Here is a 12,270-nt window from a genome sequence, read left to right as displayed (position 1 = left end):
TGACAGTAGTGCATTACAGTAGTCAAGCCTTGAAGTAATAAAGGCATGTACTAATGTTTCTGCGTCCTGGAGGGATAAGGCATTTCTAATCTTAGAAATATTGTGAAGATGTAAAAAAGCTGTCCTAGTGATACTACCTATGTGTTGATCAAATGATAAATCCGGGTCAATTATGACACCAAGATTTTTTGCTGCTGAACCAGGTTTAACTGGAAAGTTAGCTAGATTTAAAATTAAATCTGATAATTTATTTCTTGTCACTTTTGGACCCAAAAGTAGGACCTCTGAGTTGTTGCTGTTTAGAAGGAGGAAGTTACGCAACATCCAGCCTTTCACGTCTTTTACACAGTCCTCTATTTTCTTTAATCTGTGTTTGTCATCGGGCTTGGCTGAAATATACAATTGTGTGTCGTCTGCGTAACAGTGAAAGTTAATGTCATGGTTTCTTATAACTGTGCCTAGCGGTAACATGTATAATGTAAATAATAATGGTCCTAAAATAGAGCCTTGTGGAATTCCAAATCTTACTTTAGAATAATTTGAATTTAGATTGTTTACTTTTACGAATTGATAACGTTCCGTTAAGTAAGATTTGAACCATAATAGGGCTGTCCCTGTGATTCCAACCATGTTTTCTAACCTTTCTATGAGAATATTGTGGTCTATTGTATCGAAGGCTGCGCTTAGGTCAAGAAGCACCAACAGGGATACGTGGCCTTGATCAGAGGCAAGAAGAAGATCATTTGTTATCTTGACTAGAGCTGTCTCTGTACTATGATGTTGCCTGAATCCAGATTGGAATTTTTCATATATATGATTCTTATGTAGATATGAACTAAGTTGTTGGGCCACAGCTTTTTCTAAGATCTTAGACAGAAATGGCAAATTAGAAATAGGCCTGTAATTAGACAGTGTACTAGCATCAAGATTTGGTTTCTTGATCATAGGTTTAATAACTGCTAGTTTAAAAGCTTTGGGTACATGGCCCAGACTAAGCGATGAGTTTACTATAGTTAAAAGAGGAGGTGATAATCTTCTCTAGTTCTAATTGTGGGAGTGGGTAAAAGGTTTCAAGTCTTTCTTTTACAGTTATATTATGTTTTATTTCATTCACATCAGGTGGCAGCCAGGATGGATTTGATCCTGTGGCTAGAGTTTGTTGTCTAATATTCTCAATTTTATTATTAAAAAAGTCCATGAAATCTTTACTGGTGAGAGTTGCTGGAATTAGTTGTTCAGAACCTGCTTGATTTTTTGTAAGTCTAGAAAACACACTAAACAGTGCTCTCGGATTATTTTTATTATGGGAGATCAGCGAGGCCAGATATGCTGAGCGAGCTTTAGTGAGGGCATTTCTCATGATGGCTGAATTGTATTTTCACATCTTAGACCGTTTGAACCTTTCAATTGAATTAAAAAAAGGGGAAGGCGTTGTTTTTTAACAACGCCTTCCCGAATTTAGTTCACTATTCCCGGGGTAGAGAATTTCATTTTATGGGTGGTTCCCATCATCAGCCAATACATTAAGAACACCTCTTTCTGGGCTTAGATAAGGCTTGCGCCCGCTCCCTACCTCCTGGGGCTTATTCACCTAAATGCTCTGGTTCCCTGACCCGGCCTTATTCAAACCATCGCCCCGGTCCCTACCTCCGGGGCCTTATTCACCCCAACGCCCTGGTCCCTTGACCCGGCCTTATTCAAACCATTGCCCCGGTCCCTACCTCCGGGGCCTTATTCACCCCAACGCTCTGGTCCCCTGAGTCGGCCTGCATTTCACATAATTCACCCTGCCTCCGGAGGCTTCCCCTGGCCTCCACCTCTGGGGATAACACCCCCACCTCAACACATACCCTCGCCCAAGCCCTGGTCCCCTAAATCGGCCTCATTCAAACCATCGCCCCGGTCCTAACCTCCGGGTATAAGACCCCCATCTCCGCCCACACCCATGCCCGACCCCTGGTCCCCCAACTCGGCCTCACTCACAGCATCGCCCCGCTCCTAACCTCCGGGGCTCAACCTCCAGGAACCCAGCGCACCGGTGGAACCTATCTCAAGTTCGGAGCACCCACGGTTCTCTATTGCCCCGGGCTCGGAGCACATTTTTCGGCCATGGGAAGGGAGGCCCTTCTTGGCTCTGTCAACATTCCTTTAGGTCTCATTCCGCCCACTGCAAGACCTGAAGAAACTTCCATGCACTAAGGGAACTACCTACCATCCTATGCCCACCCGTGGCTCACTCTAGCCGGTGTACGTTTTCGCCCACTACGAGACCCGCTACCAACTACTACCCAAAGAAAATGAAATAAATAAATAGGGGATTTACTCATTTATCACTGGGGTCTATGGTTGTCTCAACTTAGGTTTTGAACACTTCCAGAGGGGGGGCTGGGCATACCACCACCCTAGCCCAGAGGTCATCAGTCCTCAGGCTTTAAATTCGCATCACCGGGGTCTACGGATGTCTCGACTTAGGTTTTTAAAACATCCACGGGGGGGCCGGGCATACCACCACACTAGCCCAGAGGGTGTCACTCCTCGGGCTTTAAATTCACATCACCAGGGTCTACGGATGTCTCGACTTAGGTTTTGAAAACATCCAGGGAAGTTGAGCGGACATTCCCATTATTTCAAGCCCATCAGGTCACCACTCCCTTGGGCATAGCATTTCAAATCATTGTTACCCAAACTTATGTCTGATTTTATGCCTTCCTATAATCCTGACGGGACCCGGAAAAACCATATGCCCACATAATTCAAGGCATCGGAACCTCGTACGTATGGCCGACAACGATGAACCTCCCTCGGACTCACTACAAGGCTTGAGGGGGTCATGAATTTTCTTAAAATCTCAGTTGCAGGACTTAGAAAATTTTCACTTAAAAACCATAGACCTCCAGAAGAGAGGCCGGGCTTATCACCACTCTAGCTCAGAAGGCACCACTCTTCGGGCATGTCACTTCGCATCACCGGGGTCTACGTATGTCTCGACTTAGGTTTTGAACACTTCCAGAGGAGGGGGCGGGCATACCACCACCCTTAGCCCAGAGGTCATCACTCCTCGGGCTTGAAATTCGCATCACCGGGGTCTACGGTTCTCTCAACTTAGGTTTTGAACACGTGGGCCGGGCATACCACTACCCTTAGCCCAGAGGTCATCACTCCTCGGGCTTGAAATTCACATCACCGGGGTCTACGGATGTCTCGACTTAGGTTTTGAACACTTCCAGAGGGGGGGGCGTGCTTACCACCACCCTAGCCCAGAGGTGAGTCACTCCTCGGGCTTTAAATTCGCATCACCGGGGCCTACGGATATATCGACTTATATCGAACCTCCAGAGGGGGGGTGGGGGGGTCGGGCTTACCACCACCCTAGCCCAGAGGTGAGTCACTCCTCGGGCTTGAAATTCGCATCACCGGGGTCTACGGATGTCTCGACTTAGTTTTTGGGTCACTTCCAGTGAGATTAGGCGTAAAACTCACAATATTCAAGCCCAGAGACGAACCAGAGCCTTGGGCATGTCATAGTTACATAGGGCGTACCCAAACTTTCATTGTTTCTAAAGTAACCCTAATGTCCTGACGGCACCACACTGGAAACACCCGTGCCCTTTGAATTTGGGCTCACGAAGGTGCTCCCTTTTCGGGCTTGAGACTAGGACGGAGAGGGTCAAATTTTTTTCTACGTCCAATCAACAACAACCTAGGGTTAACCACTGGGAGACCTGCCTTATTGACTTCACCGTTTACTTCATCTCATTCTGCCCAGTGGAAGACCTGGCTTATTAACTTCACTGTTTTTCTTCAAGTTCGGATCGCCCACTGGGATACCTGCCTATTTAACACCGCGGCTTTCACGGTTCTCTATTGCCCCGCGCCCGAGGCACTTTTATCGGCCATGGGACCTCCGGGGTGAGGCCTGCAGTATTCCTTTAAGTTAATGCCGCCCACTGCGAGACCTGAATCACATCCAGGATTATATAGGGGAGTACCCTCCTTCCCTATGCCCGCCACTGGCTCCCTCTAACCGGTGTACGGACTCTCGAGGCCCGCGCCCCAGAGAACCAGAGGTTCAGAACATTTTCCCAAGTACAATTTTCACCCACTGCGAGACCTGGACTGCTCCGAAGGGCCGGGGGGGTGTTAGGCATTCGCCTTCCCCCGACAAATGTTTTAGTGGATGGGATGACTTTCAATGGATCGCGGTTTATTCACCCGCTCTGCCACTTACGACACCCGCACTCCGAATCAGGTCGTTTACGAGTCATTCACACCCGGATCAAGAGACATTTGCTTTCAGGAGGGAGGTGGACCGAGGCGTTCATTAGCCCCGGTCCGGTTCCAGTGTCATGCGGCTCTCGCCACCGGCGAGCTATCCAAGACCAAGCTCACCGATGCTGGGCGCGGATGTATCGCTCCTTCTAGGTGGGATTCCGACTTAGAGGCGTTCGGAGCAACGGTCAACATCAGTAGGGTAAAACTAACCTGTCTCACGATGGTTTAAACCCAGCTCACGTTCCCTGTTAGTGGGTGAACAATCCAACGCTTTGCAAATTCTGCTTTGCAATGATAGGAAGAGCCGACATCGAAGGATCAAACGGCGACGTCGCTATGAACACTTGGCCGCCACAAGCCAGTTATCCCTGTTGTAACTTTTCTGACACCTCCTGCTTAAAACCCAAAAAGCAGACGGAAGGATCGTTAGGCCCCGCTTTCACGGTCCGTATTCATACTGAAAATCAGGATCAAGCCGGCTTTTGCCCTTATGCTCTACGGGAGGTTTCTGTCCTTCCCTGAGCCCACCTTAGGACACCTGCGTTACGCTTTGACAGGTGTACTGCCCCAGTCAAACTCCTCACCTGTCACTGTCCCCAGAGGGACTCGCCCCGGGCAGGGAAGCTCGCAACATGAGTGTACCTGGACTCACTGCCAAGCGACCCACCCAGGGCTTAGCACCTTCGAACAAGGAACCCCCAGCAAGGAAAGGGTTCCCACCGACACCTTCACCGGGTTAGAGAGGTAACAGTAAGAGTAGTGGTATTTCACGGACAGCCCGCCCCGGTGCTGGCCTTCGGCGGGCCTCCCACTTATTCTACACCCCCTATGTAGCCTCTCAGTGACAGACTAGAGTTAAGCTCAACAGGGTCTTCTTTCCCCGCAGATTCTGCCAAGCCCGTTCCCTTGGCTGTGGTTTCGCTAGATAGTGGGAATCTCGTTAATCCATTCATACAGGTCACTAATTAGATGACGAGGCATTTGGTTAGATCCAGCAGAGCGGGCTACTCTGTTTTGGAGGTTTTAACGCTGCCCCCTGCAGCGCCGTTGAGTGTCTTGAACCATCTCAGCCCGGCCTAGAGATTGAATATCCTTGTCCGCCCCGGTTCGGTCTGTGTTGTCTTCTCGGTCTCAACGGATTCGAAAACGTTACCTTGTCCGCGGTGGATTTCCTTAATACCTTCCCACTCACAGAAGAGAACGGGCCGTGATGGAACCAACTTAACCACCACCCCTCCCTTGTAAGGGAGTCTGACCGGCTAGACCACACATGTTGGGTACGCATTGGGCCAACCAACCAGACTTGTGGCGTTGCTCTTACGGTCAAACCCTAGCAGGGGACCAACCGTGTGGTCGGGGACGAAGAACCCATCATGGGAAGAAGTTCCCCATCACCGGGTCACTATTTTTATTTTGTACCCTGTTCTGTATGGCGCCTGACCGGGCCGGCATGTCTGCCTCAGTCGAAACCAGGCTGGCGCTCCTTCCCAGTGTAGTCACTGCATTAGAGTCTTTAAGCCATCCCATCGTGCCATCGACCGACACAGGACTGGTAGGTTATACACTCGTCCACACATCACTAGGGACGGCCGTTTTGCCATTGCCTCATGGGCCTAAGGGTCGGCGATCACCCACGATATGCTACCGGAACAGTTCGTCCATTCAGCTAGGAAGCTTGACCTATTCACGCCTTTGCCTCTAGCCTCATAGATTGACCGTCACCAGCGCACACCAAAGAGAATCAACTCGTCCTTTGCCCATGAGGATGGGTTTTCACCCTACCTAATAAGGTGTGGGTCAGAGACCCCCGCCCAAAGTCAACCAACAGCCTTCCGGGAATAGGTGACCAACACCTGGGATCTATCAAGGATAGATCATACCAACCCACGAAAGAGATGTCCCAGACGAGTCATTTCCTCCTAGCCAAGTGCCATCTTTGCCCTCGGAACTTATAGGGTTTTGGAACGCCATTCGGAGCCTATGGGATGCCCTTCGAAAACCTAAGCAACTTTGATAATCGGACACCAGCTAGGGACGTTGCACCCTAGGGGGCTTGCCATAGTGGTGGTCCCCGCCCCAGGGAACCAGCACTTGGGCATCCGCGCTACAAACTGCTAGCACGAAGTGCCTGGGGAGACCTGTCTAATGTGAACGGTCGGTCAGTCCGTCACTTGGGAAGCCTCTCTTAGCCGCCCTGACCGCACAGGGCGTTGCCCGGTTTTACCACGAGGAGGTGGAGGCACACAATGCTTTGACTCGGAGTCCCTGGAGCTGGGTCTCCCACCCTTCTCACCTTAACGAACTCCGGGGTTTATTTACATAGTTACCCCCGCTGTTTACCCGTGCTTAGGTGAATTTCTTCACTTTGACATTCAGAGCACTGGGCAGGAATCACATTGTGTCAAAACTGTCCAAGAGCCTTCACAATGCTGTGTTTTTATTAAACAGTCGGATTCCCCTGGTCCGCAGCAGTTCTAATTCGGCTGTTGGGTGCCGGTCGAGAGAACCGCCTCGGAGCTGCCGCCCCCCCCCGAGGCGAGACTCACACCTGATAGATCCACGAGGCCTCGGCTCGTCGCACCCGGCTCCAGTCACACCGCTTCGGTCCCCCCAAGCCCCTAAGGCCGGCGACGCATCCGCACACAACTCCCGAGTCTTCCCCCCCACGTCCGAATGGAAGAACGGAAGGCTGCGCTCGCGAGTGTGGCCGGGACCCGGCGATGGGCCTCGGAGCCCGGCCGACATTGGGAAGGAAGGGCCAAAGATGAAACCCGGCGGAGGTTCGTCCCCTAAGGACGCACCCGCGCCGGAGTCCCATCCACGACCGCCTCCCACCGTCACCGACCGAGTCCCCTAAGCACCGCCGGAAGGGAACACCGACTTCTTCGCGCGGCTGCGACCCGCGCACTTTAACCGACAGACGCAGGAGTCAACCCGGGCGCCGTGCGCTTTTGCCCGCATGACCCTCAGGGCAAGGGCGAACCAGAACAGTTCCCCGGAGCCAGGCCACTCCGGGCCCTCGGCCTACGCTTCAGCTAAAGGGCCCGACTGAGCCCAGCCATTAGAGCCAATCCTTATCCCGAAGTTACGGATCTGTTTTGCCGACTTCCCTTACCTACATTGTTCCAACAAGCCAGAGGCTGTTCACCTTGGAGACCTGATGCGGATATTGGTACGGCCTGGGGGGAAATTCACTATACCTCCCCTGGAATTTCAAGGGCCGATGGGGAATGTCCCGGTTGCCTCACAGATGCATGCGGCGCCTTTCAGAGCGTTGAGCCCCTTTCTCAGGACAATCCCATTCCAGGGCGCTCCAGCTCTTTAGCAAGGAGAGAGAATCCACCTTGGGGTTCCCACCGACGTCTCCGGGTTCGTTTGCGTTACCGCTATGAGAGCGCCTCTCGGCACTCAATCTCCCCGCTCCCAGGTTCGGGGATATTGGCCCGATCCCCTTTCGGTCAGCGAGAGGCAGACGAGACCATTGCCCCAGCATTTCCGAACGGTGTTGGCCTATCCCTTAGGACCGACTAACCCACGGCCAAGCGTTGTCGGCGTGGAACCCTTCTCCACTTCGGCCTTCAAAGATTCCATCTGAATATTTGCTACTACCACCAAGATCTGCACGTGGCGTACGGTCCGTGTTTCAAATTGGGGATTGTAACACCTGCGACGGCCGGGTATTGGCCCGATGCTCCAGCGCCATCCATTTTCAGGGCCAGTTGATTCGGCAGGTGAGTTGTTACACACTCCTTAGCGGATTCCGACTTCCATGGCCACCGCCCCGCTGTCTATATCAACTGACAACTTTCCTGGGGTCTGATGAGCGTCGCGTCGAGTGCCTTAACCCGCGTGTTCGGTTCATCCCGCAGCACCAGTTCTGCTTACCAAAAGTGGCCCACTTGGCACCATCATTCGATGCCCGGCTCTGAGCCGGGCCTCTTACCCATTTAAAGTTTGAGAGTAGGACAAGGCCGTTTCGGCCCCGCAGCCTATAATTATTGCTTTACCGGATAAAACTGAGTTTGGTGCCAGCTATCCTGAGGGAAACTTCAGAGGGAACCAGCTACTAGATGGTTTGTTAAGTCTTTCGCCCCTATACCCAGGTCGGATGACCAAACTGAACGTCAGGCCTGCTACGGGCCTCCACGCAGGGTTTGCCCTGGCTTCGCCCTGCCCAGGCATAGATCACCATCTTTCGGGTACCACCGCGTATGCTCTTGCTCCACTCTCCACTCGGTGGAGAGCAGGCTGGTGGTGCGCTGTCAACCCACCATGGACGGGGTGTCTTAGATCCCACCTCAGCCGACGCACGCCGGCCTTCACATTCATTGCGCCGAACGATCAGGGGGGCCCCATCCCCATCCCGAAGGAGTTGAGAACGCGGAAAGTACATTGCTCCGCGGCCCCCGCATTATCGGTGAAGTCGGAACGAGGGGCTGTAGCGGAACGCTCGTGTCCGGGGCCATGTGGGCCCCATCTCCGGACGCACCTACCTTCACCCTCGGGCACTTCCAAGCCTAACCGGAGCCGGTCGCGACTCACCACCACGCGGGGAAAATGCACCTAACGGGTCGAGCCTTCATACGCCCAAGAGGCCCGAAGTAGGGAGGCAAAGCTCAGGGCCGAGCAGGGACTGGAGTCGCCCCCTCTCTCGCCCAGATGAACTCGCCTCCAAGTCACGGAACCACACGAGCGCGGGCCGTCCGCCCGGCTGAATCCCCCGGGGCGGTCTTCTCGGTCCCCCAACCGTTTACTTCTCTCTTGAACTCTCTCTTCAAAGTACTGTTTTCAACTTTCCCTCATGGTACTTTGTTTGCTATCGGTCTCGTGCCGGTATTTAGCCTTAGATGGAGTTTACCACCCACTTTGAGCTGCATTCATAAACAACCCAACTCTGGGAAGCCCGATCTACCCGGCGGGATGCGGGACGATACCAGGCCTTCACCATCTATGGAAGACACTTCCTTGCAAAACTTGGTCCCACGTCCGCACCGAGACTAAACGGACTTCCGTACGCTACATTTCCCGGCCCACCCCGGTCAGGGGAAAGAGGGATTCAGCGCTGGGCTCTTCCCTCTTTGCTCGCTGCTACTAAGGGAATCCTTGTTAGTTTCTTTTCCTCCGCTTACTGATATGCTTAAGTTCAGCGGGTTGTCTTGTCTGATCTGAGGTCGCGCTACGAGGCTGTTTTGCGGGGCGCGGGGCGCAAACCCCCCGGCCGCTCGCCGTATTATGGTGCCCACACTCCAACGGCGGGAAGCCCAGCGGGGAGAGACGATGACGGATGGGACCCGGACCTAATGGCTCTCCCTACATCCGGAGCTCTCGCCACACGGTGGTTTAAGAACCGAGTCTGGGTTTAGGAAGACGAAGGGCCGTCCGAGGTGGAGGCCCTGCGAACTTCCAGCCGCGGTCTGGGAAGACCGATCGATGGGTAAAGCGACCCTCAGACAGGCGTGGACGCGGGATGGACCCCCGCGGCCGCAATGTGCGTTCGAAATATCGATGATCTGTATTCCACATTTCACATTATTTAACGCAGTTTACCGCGTTCTTCATCGATGCACGAGCCAAGTGATCCACCGCTAAGAGTTGTATCATTTTGCCCGCCCTTACGGACGGGATTTTGGGTTAAAGCCTTTTGAACAACAGAATTTAAGGGTTTAGGTTAGGTTCACGTCCCTTGGATGACATGGAAGGAATTCATGAACAAAGGGAATTTTATGGTCGGGTGACCCCGGGCTGGGGGTCATTAAACCCGGCTTGGCATCCAGATGGATCGCCTCGGTGGTGCTCAACCTTCCCTTTTACGTGTTAGGAGACCAAGACACCCGGGGGTGTAGATGGCTAGCGTGCGCTCTTAACCTCGCTGTTTCCAGCGAGGCCCGGTGGTTCGCTTCCAAGCTTTGCCTTAGCTTGCGTATGGATCCCGGTCTAAAGTTTGTACCCGGTGTGCGCTCCAGCCATGCTCTCCCCCCGGAGGGGATGAGCGGGCCCGGTGGTGCGCTCCCAAGTCCCCACGGAGGGTGAGGCTGGGTGGAGATCCCACCTGTGTTCCGCATCCGGGGCTCATCAGCCCCTTCAACTTGCGCACGGGTCTCAGACTATTTATACGGTCCGTCTTTCGTGAAGCCCAGGGAGGTGCCGATATACACCTCCGGATCCCTGCATGCGCTCTTAAGCTCCGCTCTTACCCGAGAGGGAAAGAGTTTCGCCTGTGGTGCGCTCCCATCCCCTGGGGGTTATGGAAGATCCCAACAAGGCCGGCGAACACCGGCCAACGCCCTGGGGGTTGCATTAGCCCCTTTGACTCGTGCATGCAGAATTAAAGCCTTTAACGATAAATGGTTTGGTTTAACAACCTGCGGGTGGCTCCGTTACCACTCGAGACCCCCGCGAGCGTGGTGGTGGCCGGCAACCTATGCACCCAAAGGCGGTCCTCCCATAACCCCGAGTCCTGAGGTCAGCCCGCTCCGTCTCCCCCGAAAGGGAGACTCACGTTAGCTGACGACGAAAGGTACGAGGTGTCTGGGGTCCATACCTTTAAGGTACCCACCGGGGGATTTGGCCTTGCTTAAAGACCGAGTGGCTACTGGCATGGAGGGCGGGCACCCACCATGGCCAGGTCACCGTTAATGATCCTTTCGCAGGTTCCCCTACGAAAACCTTGTTACGAATTTTACTCCCTCTAGATGCCCAGGTTCGATCAACTTCCCACCTCAATGAGGCAACCCCCCGGTAAAGGGGCACCTCGGGGACGGTCCGAGGACCTCACCAGGCCATCCAATCGGTAGTAGCGACGGGCGGTGTGTACAAAGGGCAGGGACTTAATCGACGCGGGCTGGTGACCCACGACTACTTGGAATTCCTCGTTCAAGGGGAAAAGTTACAAACCCCTATCCCCAGCGGGGAAGGCGTTCATAGGATTGCCCAGGCCTTTCGGCATAGGATGGATGCATACGCTGAACCAGCCAGTGTAACTCACGTGCGGCCCCGGGCATCTAAGGGCATCACAGACCTGTTATTGCCCCGAATCTCATATGGCTTTGCCTCGCCCCGGATTGCTCTAAGAAGTTCGGCCACCGACCGCTGACCCCTCGGGCCGCCTGCCCCCACAGGGACCCAGGGAGGGCCGTGTAACTTTTTAAGGCACAGGGTCTCGTCCGTTATCAGATTTAACCAGACAAATCGCTCCACGAACTACCAACGGCCATGCACCACCACCCACAGAATCAAGAAAGAGCCATCAATCTGTCAATCCTTACCGTGTCTGGGACGGGTGAGTTTTCCCGTGTTGAGTCAAATTAAGCCGCAAGTTCCACTCCTTGTGGTTCCCTTCCGTCAATTCCTTTAAGTTTCAGCTTTGCAACCATACTCCCCCCAGAGCGCAAAGACTCGTGGTTTCCCTCACGCTGCCCGGCGGGTCATGGTCGCTAACCTAACGTCGCCAAATCGCGGGTCAGCATAGTTTACGGTCGGAACTACGACGGTACCTGATCGTCTTCGCTCCCCTGACTTTCGTTCTTGATTAATGAAAACATTCTTGGCAAATGCCTTTGCTTTCATCCGACCCACACCGGTCAACGAATTTCACCTCTGTCGGTGTGGTACGAATGCCCCCGGCCGTCCCTCTTAATCATTGTCCTCGGTCCTTAAAACCCACGAAATAGGACCATGAAAGCCCCGGAGCCCCACTCCGGAACGACCAGCCGTACTGAAAGAGAGACCCTGACGCCCCGCGGAGGGCCCTATTCCATTATTCCTAGCTCAGTCAGTCATGGCACGTGTCGGCCTGCTTTGAGCTCTCTGCTTTGTTCAAAGTAAACGCTCCAGACCCTCCAACCCACCGTGCACCGCAGTGAAGTACCCAGCTCCGCGGCCGGCGAGCAGAGGACACCGGTGGTAGGGACCAGGTCTCACAACCCACCCAGAGACAGAGAGTCACCCCCGAAGGAGCTTCCCAGCCATCTGGACAGTCCAGGGGATCCGAGACCAGTC

General features: G+C 53.6%; 1 non-coding gene and 1 pseudogene across 1 annotated transcript; both read right to left on the bottom strand.

Moving 5' to 3' along the window:
• Window positions 1–4,161: 4,161 nt before the first annotated feature.
• On the bottom strand, window positions 4,162–9,446 carry LOC136693006 (28S ribosomal RNA; annotated as a pseudogene).
• Window positions 9,447–9,712: 266 nt separating this feature from the next.
• Window positions 9,713–9,866, bottom strand: LOC136692989 (5.8S ribosomal RNA). The gene has a single exon (XR_010802027.1). It is a non-coding gene; the product is annotated as a 5.8S ribosomal RNA (ribosomal RNA).
• Between the last annotated feature and the right edge of the window lie 2,404 nt (window positions 9,867–12,270).

This window comes from Hoplias malabaricus, chromosome 3 (assembly GCF_029633855.1).
Source record: "Hoplias malabaricus isolate fHopMal1 chromosome 3, fHopMal1.hap1, whole genome shotgun sequence".
Classification (NCBI taxonomy): Eukaryota; Metazoa; Chordata; class Actinopteri; order Characiformes; family Erythrinidae; genus Hoplias; species Hoplias malabaricus.
This window is presented reverse-complemented; position numbering and strand designations above follow the sequence as displayed.